Genomic DNA, 17,690 nt, shown 5'->3' with positions numbered 1-17,690 from the left:
TGTTCTCACCACAAAAAAGAAATGGTAATTATGTAAAGCGATGGAGATTTAACTACCCTATGGTGGTAATCATTTTCCAACATATGCGTGTATCAAATCAACACACTGTACATCTTAAACTTACACAATATTATATGTCAATTATATCTCAATAAAACTGGAAGAAAAAAAAAAGAGAGACAGTTTGTCACAGAAATCTGTACCCAATAGCCTCAGACTCAGGACATAGATTCCCAGAGTATTTATTGAAAGAAGGTGTACCTAAGTCACAACAGAAAACTAAAGATGTGACCATATAGAAACTGTAAAATTCTAGATGTCAAAAGTTATAAACAAAATTAAAAGACAAATATTTGACACAAATATAACAAAATGCCAATATCCTTATACATAAAGAATTTATGTGAATTGATTGCTAAAACCTAAGATCTTTTTGTAAAATTGTGGTAAGAACATATAGCATGAGATCTATTCTCTTAACAAATTTTTAAGTATAGAGTGTATTATTGCTAACTATAAGCATAATGTACAGCAGATCTCCAGAACTTATGCATCTTGCATAATTCAAACTTTATACAGGTTGAACAGCATCTCCCCATTTCCCTCTCCTCCAGCTCCTGGCCACCACCATTCTACTCCCGCATCTCTGATTTTGACTACTTTAGATTCCTCATGTAAGTGGAATAATGCAGTATTCGTCCTTTTGTGACTGCCTTATTCACTTGAAATAATAGGAAAATGGGCAAGATATGAGCAAACAGTAAGATTTAAAATACTATTAAAATACTATCTTTTGTTTATCAATTATCAAACAAAATAATAATAGTTAAGGGAAGGAAAGTAAAATAGGCATTTTCACACTTTGCCAATATAAGCATATTTATGAAGGTACAACCTTCATATTGAGGTTGGGGGTAAAAACATATATATATATATATCTCCAGTCTTAAAAACGTTCAAATCCTCTAACTCCACCTCTAGAATTCCATATTAAGGAAACTATCAGAGATTTTTTTCATAAAGTTATTAATCTGAACATTTTTTAGAAAAGAGAAAGCTATTTTTAAAAACCTCAAATGTCTAACATTTGGATTAAGTAAATTATGGCACAGTCAAACAATGGATTTGTTACCTAACTATTCAAAATTTGACTTCCAAAAACTGTCCAATGATGTGTCTTCATTTTATACTTGTCTGTATTTTTCTAGATTCTCAACAGTGAGACTATATTTCACCTATAATTAGAGAAAGAGACAAACCACTTTCTCAGAAAATATTTTTAAACAAAACAGACACGATATATTTGTTTCAAAGGAAAAAATATCATAGTATCTTTCACTTCATCCTTCCCCATAAAAAGACAGTTAAGTTTAAACATTTTCTAGGTTAAAATCTGAGCAGCTAATACCATTTCCTTAGGACTGTTCTCCACAATCTATTAATCTTCAATGAGTGATAGATTTATAAACCTAATCTCTAAAGGCAGAAAACCCAGTGCGGAAATGATATGCTCCAAATCACACTCTTAGTGGCACTATTTGGCCTTTGATTCTTGGGTCTTGTGCACTAGGGCTTTTTATTTTTCTTTTCTTTTTTTTCAAAAACAAAACCAAAAAAACCAAAAAACCAAGAAACAAAAACCTTTATGTTGATTAAATCTGAGAACCATTGATGAAGAGGCTGAGATTATAGTTTGGGTCTAAGAGTAGTTCTACTCAAAGTGTGGTCTATGGACCAGTAGAATCAGCTTCTCCTGGGAATTTATTAGACTGGTAAGTGCTTGGGCCCAGTGCCAGACTTACTGAATCAGAATTTCAGGGGTGAGCCAGGTGATTTTTCTGCAGCCTCAGGTTTAAGAAGCACTTGTCTAGAGGAAATTAAGCAAAGAGGCTAACAGTATGCAAAGGGAAAGAGGTGCACAGCCCACCTAATGTTCAATGTATATTTTTTAAAGCATATACATTATTATATAATATTCTAAAAACAAACCTTTTTTTTCTTATTATGAACTAGAAAGTATGGCTAGAAAAAATTTTCTTGGCTTTGGACTAAAAAAGGTTGACAGGGCTTAGGATTAAAGGGCAAAAGGAATCTATAATTAATTCCTGGTTCTATGCAGCTCACTAAATTAAGGCTAAGGGTTTCACATAGGAATTTGGGAACTGTATGTATGCAGTAAATATTTTGGTTATATTTCTCTCAAGCCATGATTGGTTACTGGTGGGTGGTCAGTTGAAGATGACGGGATCTCAAACCCAACCGTTTCTTTCAACCTCTTTCCACTTTGGAGTCATGACTCAGTAGGCAAAATTCAGTAGTCATGCTTCCCTGGTGGTCCAGTGGGTAAGACTCCACTCTCCCAATGCAGGGGGTCCGGGTTTGATCCCTGGTCGGGGAACTAGATCCCATGTGCATGCCATAACTAAGAAGTCCGCATGCTGCAACTAAGAGTCCACATGAGACCTGGTGCAGCCAAAATAAATTAATTTTTAAAAATTAATTAATTTAAAAAAAAACAAAGAAAATTCAGTAGTCATGTATCATCTTTGGTGACTGGCTTAAAGTGTGCTTTACAGAGCCCCCTCATTGACAATGAAAGGTAAGCGAAGGGGATGGAGAGGAAAGGAGGGAGAGAGAGATGAAAAGGTTAGACTCTACTTCTCCGAACCCCTTGCCTTTAACCAAAACAGCTCAGCTTTTACCTTTTTGTGTCCACTTTCCTGTGGAATATACTTGAACAAAGAGTTCCCCTCAAAAAAAAAAAAGAGCTCCCCTCTAAAAAACATTTTGAAATTTTCCATTCTCTACTACATATTCTCACAATCCAGTAAAAAGCCATAACTGTCTTTTCCCCCCATGAGATCAATGCTCCTTGTTAACTATCTATCACCACAACCTGGCTGTCAAAAAGGACTCACAAATGCATAATGGGCAGGTGGTCCTGCTTCCAGGCCTCCTTTCTCCAACCACTATCATTAGGGATGAATAATAATGTTGCAAGTTGCTGTGTTGGATGTGAGGCAAAGCATATTGTATAAATCAGCCTATAAACTGGAATAGACACTGCCCTATCTAAGACGTTAACTATAGCTATAAGTATAAAGTAAAGAGAATAATATTTTCGAGAAGTAGAATAGCTCTGTAACACCAAGTAACAGAAATCCTTCAAAGTAGTCACCTTGGGAGACAATTCACTCCAGTAATGCTCCTATTTAAAACATTTCCAGAACCCATCTCTTGGAACTGCAAAAACCACCTAGCCAACTCACAAAACTGTGAGACATAATCAGTCATTGTTTTAAGCCACTAAGCTTTGGGGTGTTTGTTATACAGTAGTATATAAGCAAGACAGAAATCTTTAAATCACTATGATTTGGAGGATATTTAAAAGGAAATGTAGGGACTTCCCTGGTGGCGCAGTGGTTGAGAATCCGCCTGCCAATGCAGGGGACACGGGTTCAATCCTTGGTCCAGGAAGATCCCACATGCCGCAGAGCAACGAAGCCCATGTGCCACAACTACTGAGCCTGAGCTCTAGAGCCCGCGAGCCACAACTACTGAGCCCGCGTGCTGCAACTACTGAAGCCCGTGCGCCTAGAGCCCATGCTCCGCAAAAAGAGAAGCCACCACAATGAAGAGCAGCCCCCGCTTACCGCAACTAGAGAAAGCCTGCGTGCAGCAATGAAGACCCAACACAACCAAAAATAAAAAATTAAATTAAAAAAAAGATACTATCAAAAATAAAAAATAGGGCTTCCCTGGTGGCGCAGTGGTTGAGAGTCTGCCTGCTAATGCGGGGGACACGGGTTCGAGCCCTGGTCTGGGAAGATCCCACATGCCGCGGAGCAACTAGGCCCATGAGCCACAACTGCTGAGCCTGCGCGTCTGGAGCCTGTGCTCCGCAACAAGAGAGGCCACGATAGTGAGAGGCCCGCGCACCGCGATGAAGAGTGGCCCCCACTTGCCGCAACTAGAGAAAGCCCTATCACAGAAACGAAGACCCAACATAGCAAAAAAAATAATAATAATAAAAAAAATAAAAATAAAAATAAAAATAAAAAATAAAAAAATAAAAGGAAATGATTAGCCTTACAGAAAAACTCTAGCTATCTAGAACGAACAGGGAATAGGTTGGTCTGACAACAAAGTTTGGCTGTATCTTTAAATAAACAGAATACAACATCCTTCAGATAATAAGAGACTAACATTTTGTAAGAGAAACAACTCTCGGATGAATGGGATCAGCAGTAGGTCCCTAACTCTCCCATCTTGAGTTTTTGCTTTTTTCCTTGGGGTCATCTGAATCTTATCTATACTGACTTTAGGAATATGCCAATCTCCTTTTTTTTCCTTTACCTGAACATGGATAAAAAATAATTTTCCATTTTTCCCTAAGTACACTAAATATAAGGCTGTATTTTCTTTCTTAAAATAATTATACAAGAAAAGAAAGGAAGCACAAAAGTATAAAAACAGGTAAACAAGTTAAATATAGATTTTAGGATCCTAAGATAAACTTAAGTATAAACTTCGGATCCTAAAATAACTAAATCTAGCCAGAAGTTGGCTGGCCCTTTTTTTCCCTCTCCACCCAGTTATCAATTTGTTGTCCTTGACCACAGGACCACACAAGAAGCCAAAAACACAGCAGACATTTCAGAGCTCACTGTCTCATTTCCTGGAGAAGATAAAAGACTATCTTATTAAACCAAGAATTCCAGAGAACAGAAGTTTTCTTCTTTAAGTATCAAAATTAATTTTTTTTAAACTTTAGGTATTTTGATAAAACTCTTTTAAAATGTACACTTTCACTTACACACTTTTGTTTTAATCACAGTGTATAGGCTATAACTTAACTTTTTCTTGATGACTCACTGTTAACACTAATATACTATGCTAAAATATAGTTTTGTTCTCAGCATCTGTTATGGACTTACATCCTCAATCATCAAACCAAACCAATCATCAAACCCCTAAGACTGTGTGTTAAGAGTAAATATGGTTCACTTTTGCCACTTCTATTCAACATAGTATTGGAAGTCCTAGCCAGAGCAATTAGGCAAGAAAAAGAAATAAAAGGCATCTGCACCCCTGTTGACAGATGACATGATCTTATACGTAGAAAACCCTAAAGATCCACCCCCCCAACTGCTAGAATTAATAAATGAATACAGCAAAGTTGCAGGACATGAAGTCAACATATAAAACATATAAAAATCAGTTGTGTTTCTAGACAATAATAATGAACAATCTGAAAAGGAAATTAAGAAAATAATTCCATTTACAACACATCAAAAAGAATAAAATATGTGGGAATAAACTTAACCACTGAAAACTATAAAATGTTACTGGAAGAAATTAAAGAAGATACAGATAAATGGAAAGATATCCTGTGTTCATGGATGGTAAGACTTAATATTGTTAAGATGTCAATACCTGCAATATTCGACAACATGGATGGACATTATGCTAAGTGAAACAGGCTAATCACAGAATGACAAATACTGCCTGATTCCACTTGTCTGAGGAATCTAAAATAGTTTAATTCATGAATCAAAGAGTGGAATGATGGTTGACTGGGGGAGAGGGAAATGAGGAGTTATTGTTCAATGGGTATAAAGTTCAGTCAAGCAAGATGAATAAGCTCTAAAGATCTGCTGTAAAACAATGTACCTACAGTCAATAATATATTGTAAACTTAAAAATTTGTTAAGAGGGTAGTTCTTTCCACAACAATAAAAGGATGTCAACTGCCCAAAGCAATCCACAGATTTAATCAATCCCTTTCAAAATCCTAATGATATTTTTTGCAGAAATAGAAAAATCCATTCCTAAAATTTGTACGAAATCGCAAAGGATCCTGAATAATCAAAAAAAGTCTTGAAAAAGCAGAACACAGTTGTAGGACTCATACTTCTTTACTACACAGCTTACAGTCATCAAAAGAGTATGGTACTGCCTCATGCTGGTCAGAATGGCCATCATTAAAAAGCCTACAAATAACAAATGCTGGAGAGGGTGTGGAGAAAAGGGAATCCTCCTACACTGTTAATGGGAATGCAAGTTGGTGCAGCCACTGTGGAAAACGGTATGCAGGCTCCTCAGAAAACTAAAAATAGAATTACCATATGATCCAGCAATCCCACTACTGGGCATACATCTGGACAAAACTATAATTCAAAAAGATACATGCACCCCTATGTTCATAGCAGCACTATTCACAATAGCCAAGACATGGAAACAACCTAAATGTCCACCAATAGATGAATGGATAAAGAAGATGTGGTACATATATACAACGGAATACTACTCAGCCATAAAAAAGAACGAAATAATGCCATTTGCAGCCATATGGATGCAACTAGAGATTATCATACTAAATGAAGTAAGTCAGAAAGAGAAAGACAAATACCATATGATATCACTTATATGTGGAATCTAAAATATGACACAAATGAAACTATCTATGAAACAGAAACAGAATCAGGGGCATAGAGCATAGACTGGTGGTTGCCAAGGGGGAGGGGGTGGGAGAGGGATGGACTGGGAGTTTGGGATTAGCAGATGCAAACTGGTATATACAGAATGGATAAACAACAAGGTCCTACTGTATAGCACAGGGAACTATATTCAATATCCTGTGATAAACCATAATGGAAAAGAGTATCAAGAAGAATGTATGTATATGTATAAATGAGTCACTTTGCTGTACAGCAGTAATTAACACAACTTTGTAATTCAACTATACTTCAATAAAAGATAAATTAAAAAAAAAAAGTGTGGTACTGGCATAAAGACAGACACACAGACCAATGAAAGAGAACAGAGAGCCTAGAAATAAACCTGGCATATCTGGTCAAATGATACTCGACAAGAATGCCAACACTATTCAAAGGGGAAAGGACAGTCTTCAACAAATGGTGTTAGGAAAACTGGATATCCACATGCAAAAGAATTAGATTGGGCCCTTATCTTACATATCATACAAAAATTAACTCAAAATAGATCAAAACCTAACCATAAAAGATAAACCTATTTAAAAAAACTTAGAAGAAAACACAGGGGAAAAGTTTCATGACACTGAATTCGGCAATGATTTCTTGGCTGTGACACCAAAAGCACAGGCAACAAAAGAAAAAAATAGGTAAACTGGATCTCATCAAAATTTAAAACCTTTTGTGCATCAGAGGATACTATCAACAGAGAGAAAAGGCAACCCATGGAATGGGAGAATATATTTTCAAATCATAATATCTGATAAGGGACTTCTATCTTGAATATATAAAATACTCTTACAATTCAACAATAGAAAGACATATAACCCAATTAAAAAATGGGCAAAGGATTTCAATAGACTTTTCTCCAAAGATATAAAAACAGCCAATAAGCACATGAAAAGATACTAAACATCACTAGCCATTAGAGAAATGCAAATCAAAACCACAAGATACCATTTCACACCCATTAGGATGACTATTATTTAAAAAACAAAACAGAAAATAAGTGTTGGCAAGTTTATGGAAAAACTGGAATGCTTTACATTGTTGGTGGAAATGTAAAACAGTACAGCCACTGTGGAAAACGGTACGGCAGTTCCTCAAAAAATTAAACACAGAATTACCATATGATTCAGCAATTCCATTTCTGGGTATATATCCAAAGGAATTGAAAACAGGGACTCATATTTGTACACCAATGTTCATAGCAGTTTTATTCACAATAGCCAAAAGGTGGAAACAACCCAAGTGTCCATCGATGAATGTGGATAAAAATAATGTGATATATACACACAATGAATTTTATTCAGCCTTAAAAGGGAAGGAAATTCAGATGCAAGCTATCACATGGATGAACCTTGAAGACATTATGTTAAGTGAAATAAACCAGTCACAAAGAGACAAATATTGTATGATTCGACTTATATGAAGTACCTAGAGTAGTCAAATTCATGGAGAAAGAAAATAGAATGGTGGTTGCCAGGCGCTGGGGGAAGAGGAAATGAAGAGTTAATTGTTTAATGATTATGCAGTTTCAGTTTGAGAAGATGAAAAAGTTCTGGAGATGGATGGTGGTGATGGCTGGGCAACAATGTGAATGTACTGAATGACACTGAACTGTATATTTAAGAATGGTAAAAATGGTAAATTTTATATTATATATATTTACCACAACTTAAAAAAAAACAGTAAACGTGGTACAAGAGAGGTTCTACTGTGAGTTGTTAGCTTTTCGTTAGAATGCACTCCACACCCCACCCTCATCCCTTGAAGTCAATCCAGAGCAATGTTTATATCTGGCCACTCAAAATAATATGCTCATTTTGCAAGACAGACTCATTTGACAGGAATTACAATATCATATGTCAATGTTTGATAGGTGTTTTCTGGGTAACCTCAACACTGATACATTGGACTATCTCTACAGAGCCTGCCCTTACTCTAACATGCAGTCAGTGAGCCATCTCAGTCAAGTGACTTTTAATAGGGTGCTCAGTCATTGTGTATCAGCAACAGAAGAAAAGGATGAGTTATTGTCCTGAAGTTGCAGAGAGAAAAATAGAACCCATAAGCCTTCCCATGAACCAGGGTTGCCAGATTTAGCAAATAAAAATACAGGACACCCTGCTGTTTATCTGAAATTCAAATTTAACTTGGCATCCTGTATTTTATCTGGCAACACTCTGAAGCATTGGAAGTGAAAAAAAAAATAAATCAAACAATCCAGAGTGTTTTGGGGCTACTGAGGTCTTAACAGGGATCCTAGACAGGGAAAAGTAGAAAAGCCCATTAAAAACATATTGGTTAACAAAAAAAAAAAAGTACTGGTCTCCAGATACCATGCCCCTGCTTAATTCAGCTCAGGAGCTCTTTCCTGCTTTCAGTATCTGTGATCCAAGACTTACTTTGTAAAGTTACAAAGATAAGTCAGAGAATGGGAGAAAGAAAAAGTAAAGAAGGATAAATCAAAGCTAGAAATGGGTGAGAACATACCCAGCTTCCAGTTAGGCAGGCCTTGCCTCAAAAAGGAACCTTAAACATTTAACAAAAAGGAACCTTAGACACTTAACATAAAAATCAGAGGAGATCAGATTTTGACCTGGCTCAAAGCAGAAAAGAAACAATGATGGTGAGTGTGCTATAGCCATACAGTAGGAGGGACACGGGTAGCAGAACACCAGAGACAGTGGTGGGATCTCCCCACTCCCCTAAACCGTATCACTGCTTAATTTCCATGGAGCCTGCTAAGAAACTCCAGTCACTATTTTACCTGCTAATACGCTGAGCCCCAGTGACAATAATGCCACTATTAGTCAGGCAACTACTTCTTAGCTTATAAACTCCCACAGCTTGCCAGCCATTGTTTCATCACTCAGCAATCTACTTCCCCACGGAACCGGGGCCAAAACTGAGGTCGCCGAACCCTGTCTTAGCTTCAGGAAACTGAATCTGTTCAGGTCATCCTCTTAGGAATCAACAAAAACAGGTTTCAGGCTTTCTGTTCTTTGAGAATCCCATCTTTAAAAGGCCTGTGTTCTTGCTTATTACTGACACTGTTCACATAGCGGTAACCCCTGCCTGATTCTGGTCTACTGAGATATAAATGGCCCATATGGCCTGATCATACTTCAGTAGTATTTAGGAATCTTTGATATTTCTCACACTAGGCCAGCCTGGGATGTCTACCCCTCCAGTGGAGGAAAGGGGAGGGGAGGTATCCATGAGCTAAAAGGGTAAAATAACTGAGGTCATTCCTCCAACCTGTCCTGAAGCACTAGCTGACCAGCTACACTGAGTAAGGTTTAAAGACTGTGGCTAGCCTCCACAGTTCTTCTCTAGAGGGAGAAGTTAGTCGCTAGGGCAAGAGGAGGGGCGTCACCTGGGTAAAGCTCTTTCAAGATTATCTGGGCAGCCTCTGAGGCACACTGACCAATAAAAATTTCTGCAGCCTTGGCCCTGACTTTTTTTTCTTTTTTTTTGTAAACAGAACATAAAGGGAAATCAGCTGATAAATAGAAGCTTCTGTGTAAATGACATTAGATGCATGAATGGAGAGACTGAATATGTTCAGTTCTATGCTCCCAACATAAGCACCACAAGTAATTCCCTAGATGCCCTTCCTTTTTTCCCACTTCATGTAACTAGTGACATTTTTCCCACTAAAGCACTCTGCTTCACAGCCTCTGCATTGGTCTCATTCATTCACCCACCCATTAAATATTTACTGAGTGCTACCATGTGCCAAGCACTGTGCTGGGCGCTGGAGACACAAATGAATAATGTATGGTCCTTGCCTCCAGGGCAGTCCCCTGGTGTCCTCGGGGCCAGCCTGGTAATCCCAAGCCAGCCCTGGGCAACGGGATCACGGTGCCCTTCGCAGCAGGTAAGAGCGGTAGCAGGGGACTGGCAAACTGCCAGGCCAAAGGTTTTCCCAAGGTAAAACTGGATGTGAGAGCGATCCCAGCCCGGCTCAGGCAGACACCAAGTTGGGAAGCAGGGGCCAAAGGGGCGGAGGGCGCAAAGGACCCGGTTGTGCGGAGGACCCCGCCGCAGTCTCCGGGCTGGGTGCTGAGCGGCCGCGCTACCCCAGAGCCGTCACTGGAGATGTGGGTACAACGATGACTACTGGGCGCGAGTCAGCTGAGGGGGTGTCTCCGAAGGGACACTTTGAGGAGACGGTTGGGGTGGATCTGGGGTGACGCCCAAAACGATGGTTGGTCCTGGGTGTTTGAGGGTTCGGTGGATGGCAGAGCTGAAGGGTCAGGACAGGACTGAAGACAAGGTCGGTCCAGAGGGTCGAGGAAGACCGGAGGGTGAGGTTGCGGGGACGAGGGGGAAGGGCGGAAGGGAAGGGGCGCTAAGGGCTGAATAGGTGGGCAAACTGAGGGCTTTTCTCCTAAGGGATCATTTGGAACGCGAGGGCAGTGGGTCTCCGGGACCTCTTCCGATCCCGAAGAGGCGTCCTACCTGGTTTCTCGCCTCAGCTTAGTCCGACGGCGTAGGCGGCGGCGTAGTCTCGCGCCCTGCAGGGGTCGTGTTGCAGCCTGGACCAGCAGGCGCCCCCCTTCTCTCAGACAGCTTGGTAACGTCCGGTCCCCCCTGCAGCTGTGGCGCCGATGGTCCGACCTGAATTGCCTTCATGCCGCCCCTCAGGACGGCCAGTAGTTCGGTCCGCTGGGGGCCAGCGGGTGTTCGCCCACCTCCCCGCTCCTGCTGCGATGCGCGCAGCGAGTCACGCGCAGTGCTTTCCCGCGAGGGGAGCGAGCGGCGAGGCTTCAGCCGTGGCCCCGCCTTCTGCGGCGGCGCCCCGCCCCTTCGGGGTGGTGCCGGGCTAAGCGGGCTGGGGTGTACTGGAACCCAGAGAGCCCTCGCCCGCCGCCTAATTGGCCTGTGGAAGGCAGGTACATTTGCGCACCCACCTTAGCCTAATGCCGCGATTCTCTGCCTGACACCGCAGTAGAACCTCTTGGGAAAAATAGAAAAACAAAACTAAAGCCTGACCTCAGCCGAGACCAGTTGAACTGGAAGCACGGGTAGGGTGGAGTAGGGGTGGGATGGTCCCCAGCCTTGATATTTTTAAAAGCACCCCATGCGTAGCCAGGGTTAAAAAACCTGGTAAAACCTAGAACGGACAAAGACTGTCTCCTTTGGCTAAAAATTTAGTCAGGCTTTTCTGGGTCTGCCCTGGACTTAGGTTGACTTTGGGCTTCCCTCTTTGTCCTTGTAGAATCCAGTTTGAGCAAGGATCTCACTAAATCAGTTTATTGGAAGTTCTCCGCCCTTGGTATCTGACCATCCTTGGTATTTTATCACCTTGGCCTGCCTTCAGCAAGAATTCTGTTGAGTTGGTCTACAATCCCCCTTGGTAAGAGTTGGTAAGAATCCCCCTTACTCCTGATGTTTCTTCTTAGTAATTGCTATGATCATGTCCCTCCAAAATTCATATGTTGAAATCCTAACCCCCAAGGATTAGTAGGTGGGGCCTTCGGGAGGTGATTAGGTCATGAGGAGCTCGCATGATTAGGATTAATAGTTTTACAGAAGAGATCTCACAGAGCTCCCTAGCCCAATCCTCCAGGTGAGGAAGTCTGTGACAAGAGAGCACTTAGCAACCATGCTGGCACCTTGATCTCAGACTTACAGCCTCCAGAACTGTGAGAAATTTGTTTATAAGCTACCCAGTCTGTGGTGTTTTTTGTTTGTTTGCTTGTTTTGTTTTGTTTGGCTGCGTCGTGGGGCATGCAGGATCTTCGTCCCCAACCAGGGACCGAACCCGTGACCCTTGCATTTGGAGCACAGAATCTTAACCACTGGACCACCAGTGAAGTCCCTGTGGTGTTTTATTATAGCAGCCAGAGCAGATTAAGGCTGTAATTTTCCACCCACTTACCCCTACCCTGCTCCTTGGCTAATAAATTACCACTTGTCTTTGCTGGGGTCTGAGTTGAACTCAATCTCTCCCCCACTGCAGCACCCATTGCAGTGGTTCCTATAGCTACTCCATAGTCCCTGCCCCCCTCAGCCCCTGTAAATAAAATCTGCCTTACCATCTTTAACAAGTATCATGAATAATTTTTACTTTAACGGAACTCATGCACTTCCTGCTCCTAGGCAGGGTGTACGTGGGATATTGAGGATTGTGTTGTCTTCTTCTTCTATCCAAAGAGGGTTGGGGGCAGGTGGTCATTCAACAAATAGTTATTAGAACCTCACTAGGTTCCATCCTCTGTGAAAGAGTTGAGACTGAGACCCTGTGCTCTTCCAAGACCCAGGCTTGTTGGGTCAAGGAAGCAGATAAATGTCATCCTGTGTAATGCATCCTCAGGCTTCACAGAAGGCATGTGAGCTGAGCTTTGAAAAATGAGTGGGAGGTAAAGGGTGTGAAGGAATCAGCATGTGCAAAAGAACAGAGGGGCAAAACAACTGATATGATTGAGATGTGGGACGTGATGGAGAGAGCACAGCAGAGATGGTCAGGGGTGTGATAATGAAGAGCCTTCCATGACATACTAAGGAGTTGGGACTCATCCAGTAAGCAGTGGAGAGACACTTTATGTGAAGGCAGGAATGGTAAATCAAATATGAATTTTAGAACTACAATTCTGGGGGCAAAGTGGAGAGGGCTAGGATCAGCCAGGGAGACCAATGAAAAACTGGATGTTTTTGCTGTTAAATGGTGCAGGGTGGGGACTTAGCCTAAACTAGGCCAATTGGAATCCCTTCCCTGAAAATTTGGATTTGGGGGAGAGAGAATTACACCCTTACTCATGGTTAGACTTATAATGGAAATTTGAGAATGCCGAGTGACCATCTTTTACTTGTCAAATGGCCTGAGTAGCAGAGAAAACCAGTTTGCTGAGAAGTATCAATCTGTTGCCTAGAAAGGAGTCAAGTCTAGACACAAAGAGTCTACTCCCCAGCTTCCTGGGGCCTCCAGCAGCTGGTTCTACTTCTTACTGAGGCCAGCTTGATTCTTGCCCTAGGTTGATGACATATCCTTCTATCCATTCATATAGTCTCATTTTTGGCTTCAGCAAGTGGGGGTTACCTCCTGTTATTTGTGTTAAGGGATAATTTTTCAAAAGGTAAAATCATGAGTATTATACAAATATAAAATAAATCCATATTAAACTCACTAATTAATGAGAGAACCAGTAAGACACTAAGACTGGTTCACATGAGTATTTGACTTTTAGAAATATAAATTCTCTACCAGACAAAATTAATTTGCATCACTGGGAATAGGAATTATTTGCATTGTTATGGGCAAAAATGTTTTGCATTATTATCAGTATTTGAACAGATTTGAACTTTAGAAGTCTCGCTCTAGTTGGAGTGTAGATATTGAATTAGAGGAAAGTAAAGAGACCAGTTAGGAGACTGTGGTAATTTTGATGAGAAATGGGAGGGTCTGAATTAGGACAGTGGCTGAGGGGTTAGATAAGAGGAGATAGATCTGAGAGAGATTAAGCATATAGAATCCATAGCAGTGGTCCCCAACCTTTTTGGCAACAGGGACCAGTTTCGTGGAAGACAATTTTTCCACGGATGGGGGTGAAGATGGTTCAGGCGGTAATATGAGCAATGGGGAGCGGCAGATGAAGCTTTGCTCGCTTGCCCACCACTCACCTCCTGCTGTGTGGCCTGGTTCCTAACAGGCCGCAGACTGGTACCGGTCTGCAGGCTGGGGGTTGGGGACCCCTGATCTATAGGACTTAATGATTGATGTGTCATTGGGGGTTGGGGGTAAAGTAGAGTGAATAGTCTAGCATGACTCTCAGGATCCTCCAAACGCTGAGTTTTCTCCAAAACTCTTTGCACATATCTTAGAAGATTTGGAGCTAGAATTACAGGGAAATGTTGGGGCTAGGACAGTGCTCCCTTGTTTCTCTGTTTCTGGAAGTGGTAAATATGGTTATTTCCCCCACAGTTTCTTAAAGAAAAAGATGTAGGATAAGCCAAATGGTCCCGTGACCTCTCCCTGTTCCTGAGAAGCTGTAGATGAGGAACAAGTATAAGCCTATGTAAGTTGGAATCACCTCTCTGTTTTTGCTATTGGCAGCTATTCCATCTAGCTCAAGTGAAAAGATCTCATCACCAACCCAACTTCAGAAAACCCCTCACGGGGTGCTCTCCTGGAATGAAACAGTGTCTTGTCTGTTTCCCTTTGGACATCTGCTTTATTCTTCTCTCTATAGACTAGACACATTGGCCCACTTATCTTCATACTTATAGCAAGTCATGGCCACTTTAAAATGGAGGCCTCTCTTCCTGAAACTATATGAACTTTTAGTAACTATTCTCATCACTGACTTAGTTTCTTGGAATTCTAATTCCCAGAGAGAGCAGGTATATTGGGATTATATATCCACTCTTCACCAGTTGTGGCTGGGAATAGTGGAGTCAACTGGCACAAATATGGGACCACCTAGACCCACCCCATCATCAGGAGCTGTGTGGGAAGAGTCAGTAATCTATGGATTTAGCACTATTGAGTAAATCAGTGGGCTCATTTGATAAACCAGTGCCTGCATCTTCTGTAGCCCACCCACAAAGTCTTTTGGTTTTATCTTCAAAATATATCCTCTATTCATCCACTTATTTTTTCACTGCTTCCACCCTAGTCTAAGCCACCACCATTCCATGCCTAGAGAACTGTAACTGCCTCCTAAATAGTCTCCCTGATGTCACTTTTGCACTCCTATTGCCCATAGAATAGCCTGACCAATCTTTTCAAACTGGCTTTAAAGCCCTCCACTGCTTCTCATCAGACCTATCTAACCACACTCCCCTTTGCTCACCAAGTTTTGTCCACATTAGGCTTCTGTTTCTTATATACAAAGCTTGCTCCTGTCTTCAGGACTTTATTTACTCTGCCTGGAATGTCTTTCCATTAGATTTTTGCAAAGCTAGATCCTTCTAGTCACTTAAGTCTCCTGTCACATGTTATTTCCTCAGAAAGTCCTTTTCTGACTCCCAAATATAAAATTAGCTACCCCTCCCCCCTCACAGTCTCTCACTGTTAAAGCAGCTGTTGCAGTATCTTCATGGCACTTATGATCTGAATGATCTTGTTTACTTTGACATTGTCTCTTCTACTAGAACATAAGCTTCATGGTAGCAGAAACCTTTTTTGTTGTTTTCACTGTATTGGCAGCATCTAGAACAGTGCCCAGACATGGTAGATGCTCAATAAATATTTGTTGTATATGGATGAATGTGATGAAAGAGAGTGTGTATGTGTGTGTGTGTGTGTGTGTGTAATTGGAACCTTGAAAGAATGGGATTTGTGGGGTCAGTTTAACTATAAAACCATTTTATTTTGTCTTCCACTCTTTTAACCTACTCATGAGACTTTTACTTCATGAATTTTCTGGTCAATTTTAGGTAGCAATCAGTACTTGTTACTTTAATTTCACTTGAATAATTAAGATGTCCGCACTAATGAAATTATTTTTTAAACTTCATACTTTAAAGCTTTTCCCATCTCTCAGCTTGGACCTATTGCAGGTGGCCATGTTCAGTGGGGCTTAGTAGATGTCTATCATTTCCCACTATCTCTTTCCCATGCCCAAGTTTGCTAATCTTCTTTCTCCAGGGTTTGAGCAGGGTGGAGGGAGAAGAAGGTTCTTACTTGACTAATACTGTCATAAACTAGTTTTAGTGTTTGGCAGGTATCTAAACCTGACAGGAAATTAGGTGTCAGTGAAGGCTCCCAGAGGAAGTGACCAAAGCCGCTGAGACTGAAGATCAAATGCACATTAGCTAGATAAAGGAAAGAATATATTCTAAGAGGAGAGAACAGAAAGGGCCAAGGCACAGTGGTTTCTGAAGATAATGGAACCTTTGGGGAACTGCAAATAATTTAGTATGTGCAGCAGAAAGTGGCGATGAAGCTGGGGAGGTAGGCAGCACCAAGGCAGGAAAGCTATGATGATTCACTAAAGGACTTTAAACTGGCAAATGACATGATCTGATTTGTATTTTTGAAAAATCACTCTCTGTGGTGTGGATCATGGATTGGAAGGAAGCAGAATCAAAGGCAGGGAGACCTGAGAGGAGGATGTTGGCATAATCTAGGCAAGAAACAATGAAATCAATGGGATTGGGAACAAATAGGAAGAGAAAGACTTGAAGACATTTCTGAGACAGAGTATATGGAACTTGGTAACAGAATGGATTGGATTAGAGGAATGGAAGGGAGCTGTCCAGAAAGACTTCCAGTTTTTTGGTTTGAGCTACTGGGTGGGAGTGCTATTCAGGGAAACAAGAAAAATAGTCAAAGAAGAAGATTTCAATATTCTTTCATTTTATTTGTTCATTTATTCAGTAGACATTTATTAAAGGCCCAGTATATGTTATGAATAGACAAGTAAATCAATGATTACAACGCCCTGTGATAAGTGTCACTGACAGAGGTATACACAGGGGAGCAATTGAATAAATAGGACAGATACATAAAAGTCACACTGAGGAATTAGGCTAAGCTCTTGCAGGAGACAATGCCTAATCTGCATTTTTTAAAAATTGAGGTAAAATTCTCATAACATAAAACATTCTCATAACCCTTTTTAAGTATACGATTCATGGGCACTTAGTACATTCACAATGTTGTTCAACCATCACCTCTACTTAGTTCCAAATATTCCGAGTTTTGAAGGGTGACTAGGAATTTGCTTGATGAAGAAGGGGGTGAGGGAAAGCATTTTAGGATATGAGAACAGCATGCTTGACCACATGAAGACCAGAAATAGCATGACTGGAGTGAATGCAGATGGGGGAGAAGTAGAAGACAAGACTAGAGAGGGCCTAATAATAACATGTTCAAATTTTACCTTGATCCTGAAGGCGTGCAAAATTCTTAAAGGATGCTCAGCTGGGGCTTGACATGATCAAGTTTGCAGTTCAGAAAGATAACTCTGGAAATGGTACTGGTGATACTTTAGATAGGAGAAAACCAGGAAGATGAGAGGGGAGATTTTATGCAGTAATCCAGGTCAGAGATGATCAAAGTCTAAACGAGGACAATGGTAGTAATAATGGAGGGAACTGAAAACAAGACATGATGAAGATGCTGAATTTACATTACTTGATGACTTATTAGACATCAGACTATATAGGAGGAGTATTGTATGATTCCCATCATTCTGCTTTGGGTGAATGGGATGATGGTAGTGACATCCTGGGGTGCAA

At 40.8% G+C, this 17,690-nt stretch overlaps 1 protein-coding gene across 3 annotated transcripts in view; it reads right to left on the bottom strand.

The window, feature by feature from the left end:
* RUSC2 (RUN and SH3 domain containing 2) overlaps positions 1-11,259 on the bottom strand; it is a 66,343-nt gene extending 55,084 nt beyond the window's left edge. Inside the window, exon 1 of one of the 3 annotated variants that reach the window (XM_057547947.1) lies at positions 10,965-11,259. The gene's annotated coding sequence lies outside the window, so the exon portion shown is untranslated. The remainder of the gene's footprint in view (positions 1-10,964) is intronic. The other 2 variants (XM_007196957.3, XM_057547948.1) reach the window with 2 other exon arrangements.
* Positions 11,260-17,690: the final 6,431 nt, after the last annotated feature.

This window comes from Balaenoptera acutorostrata, chromosome 6 (assembly GCF_949987535.1).
Source record: "Balaenoptera acutorostrata chromosome 6, mBalAcu1.1, whole genome shotgun sequence".
Classification (NCBI taxonomy): domain Eukaryota; kingdom Metazoa; phylum Chordata; class Mammalia; order Artiodactyla; family Balaenopteridae; genus Balaenoptera; species Balaenoptera acutorostrata.
The sequence above is the reverse complement of the archived record's forward strand: the minus strand, read 5'-3'. Positions and strand labels throughout refer to the sequence as shown.